The sequence below is a fragment of the Octopus bimaculoides genome, chromosome 1 (genome assembly GCF_001194135.2).
Source record: "Octopus bimaculoides isolate UCB-OBI-ISO-001 chromosome 1, ASM119413v2, whole genome shotgun sequence".
NCBI lineage: Eukaryota > Metazoa > Mollusca > Cephalopoda > Octopoda > Octopodidae > Octopus > Octopus bimaculoides.
Genome location: NC_068981.1, coordinates 4,572,647 through 4,576,165, shown reverse-complemented (window position 1 = coordinate 4,576,165; position 3,519 = coordinate 4,572,647).

The following is a 3,519-nucleotide window of genomic DNA, read 5'->3' as shown; positions in this document are numbered from 1 at the left end:
GAGAATAAAATGGAGAAGAATAATTTCTCTAAAAACAAGAAAATGAAAGGAAAAATAAACCAAAAAGAAATAATAATAATAATAATAATAATAATAAGAAGAAGAAGAAGAAGAAGAATAAATAAGAAAAAAACAAACAAAGAGTTGCATAGAATCCCCTTTGATTGTTTAGAAGGTGAAGAAAACTAAAGAAATAAAAGTGAGGAAGAGAGAGTAAAATTGCTGTTGTTTCTTCAGTTGTGGCCATGAAGTGATGTTGTGGAATGACCTAGATTAACAGCAAGATGGGAGATGGCAAAAGGGAGATAAGTATGCAACGGCATAATTATGTGGGTGTGTGTGTGGGTGTGTGTCACAATGTATCTAAGAGTATATTCTTTTATTCATTCATCCTTCCTTTTACTCGTTTCAGTCGTTTGGTTGCGGCCATGCTGGAGCACCGCCTTCAGTCGAACAAATCGACTCCCAGGACTCATTCTTTGTAAGCCTGGTACTTATTTCATCAGCCTCTTTTGTCGCAGTGCTAAGTTATAAGGATGTAAACACACCAACATCGGTTGTCAAGCAAGGAACAGGGACAAATACAGACACACAGATACATACATACATACATATATATATATGTTTATATATATATATATACATTTATATATATATATATATACATTTATATATATATATATATACACACATACATATTATATATATATATATATATATATATATGTATATCCATGCCGGTGGCTCGTAAAAAGCACCCACTACACTCTTGGAGTGGTTGGCATTAGGAAGGGCAGCCAGCCGTAGAAACATTGCCATATCAGATTGGAGCCTGGTGCAGCCTCCTGGCTTCCCAAACCCCAGTCAAACCATCCAATCCATGCCAGCATGGAAAACGGATGTTAAATGATGGTGATGATGATGACGACGATGATAGGCTTCTTTCAGTTTCCGTCTACCAAATCCACTCACAGGGCTTTGTTCAGCATGAGGCTATAGTAAAAGACACTTGCCCAAGGTGCCACGCAGTGGGACTGAACCCGGAGCCATGTGGTTGGTAAGCAAGCTACTTACCACACAGCCACTCCTGCGCCTATGTCTGAATGAAAATATATATATATATATATATATATTTATATATTTATGTGTTCTTAACAACTTTATCATTATCATCATCATCATCATCATTATTATTATTATTATTATTTTGCCTTTCATCCTTTTGGGGTTGATTAAATAAGTACCAGCTATGCACTGGGTTGATGTAATCGACTTAATCCGTTTATCTGTCCTTGTTTGTCCCCTCTATGTTTAGCCCCTTGTGGGCAATAAAGAAGTAATTATAATTATTATTATTATTCAGTAGTTTTATTTTTTTTTACATGCTTTCACTTCACTACCGAGCACAGCTCTGTGTGCCTTGGGTATGTACTGTGGTTTGCTGTGATGCTCTTATGGTTACTGTATTGAAAGTGTTTTGCATAGGATGTGTGCAGTGCCCAGTAGTGCAATTTTCTCTATGTTACATATATTTGTAAGTCCTGGTGTTTTTGTTATGTATTTGTCTGAATATTTTTTTTACTATACCTAAGGCACCTTATTATTATCATTTTCATTAAGGCAGTGAGCTGGTAGAATTGTTAGCATATCGGCCGAAATGCTTGGCGGTATTTCATCTTCTATTACATTCTGCCGAGGTCGACTTTGCCTTTCATCCTTTTGGGGGTCGATAGATTAAGTACCAGTGATATACTGGGGTCAATACAATCAATTCATCCCCTCCCCCAAAATGGGTGCCCTTGTGGAAAAATTTGAAACCATCATTATCATTATCATTAAGGTGACTGGCAGAATCGTTAACACACCAGACAAAATGCTTGGCGGCATTTCATCCATCTTCACATTCCGAATTCAAATTCCGCCGCGGTCAACTTTGCCTTTCATCCTTTCAGGGTCGATAAATTAAATACCAGTTATGCACTGGGATCGATGTAATTGACTCAATCCCTTTGTGTGTTCTTGTTTGTCCCCTCTATGTTTAGCCACTTATGGGCAATAAAGAAATAAGAAATATTGTTATTATTATTATTATTATTATTATTATTATTGTTGTTGTTATTATTGTAGACCTCACACAGTATACAATATCATGAGGTTGTTGATTGATGATATTGTGTCTTCCGCAGGTATTGAACTGTTTGTCAAGTCACAACAAGGACCTCAGACAGACAGTACTTTACGCAATATGCGTGCAGTTCCAAGTAATGCCATTATTATTATTGTTATTATTATTATTATTATACAGTAGTCTTGTAATTACAAAAGTGGTAACTTGGCAGAATCATTAGCATGCTGAATGGAATGCTTAGCGCCCGTTGCTACGTTCTGAGTTCAAATTCCGCTGAGGTCAAGTTTGCCTTTCATCCTTTCAGGGTCGATAAATTAAGCACCAGTGAAAAACTGGGGTCGATGTAATCGACTAATCCCCTCCCACCAAATTTCAGGCCTTGTGCCTTTAGTACAAAGGACTGTTTTTATTATTATTATTATTATTATTATTATTATTATTATTATTATTATTATCAATTATTATTATTATTATTATCATTATTATTATTATCATCATCATCATCATCATGAATACCAAACAGTACAGCATGTCAGTTCCAAATTTCTGGCTGAGTGTTTTATAACATGGTGCTGTTTATCTCACAGATGGTGCCCAACTGACCCTACTATACATTTTAGTCGACAAAGTCATAAACAAACAATGCACATGCACGAAATTAAAAATATAAAATGACAACAATCTATCCATCGCACCCTGTATACACACACACACACACACACAAACACACACACACACACACACACACATACATACATATGCACACATATGATGGGCTTCTTTCAGTTTCCATCAACCAAATCCACTCACCATGCTGTAGTTGATCCGAGGCTATAGTAGGAGGTACTTGCTCAAGGTGCCGAGCAGTGGAATTGAGCCCAGAACCATGTGGTTGGGAAACAAACTTCTTCCCACACTGCCATACCTGCATCTATATATAGATACTAATACCGAATTTAAAGAGATCAACAGTAAATCTATCGGAGAAAAAGACCGAATTGTTGAAAAATTCTGGTTCCATAAATATTAATAGTTCTATAACAGACATGAAAGGAGAATAAATCTTTCTGATGTGAAAAGAAAGGGTTGGCCCTTTTTTTTTTTTGTATATTTCAGGAAAATATTGATGTTTATTTCGTTTAAAGGACACCAGCTTTGAAGGTTCGTCAGGAATTCCAGTTCACAGAGAATATTGGGATGGGAGAATAAACATTGCCCTCGGTTCCTTATTGCCCCTCCCCTCGTTTTTATCTTCTGTCTGTCATCTTTTATTTGTTTCAGTCATTTGACTGTGGCCACCACCTTGAAAGGGATTTAGATGAATGGATCGACCCCAGGACTTGTGTTGTTTAAAGTCTAGTTCTTATTCCATTGGTCTTTGTTGGCTCAAC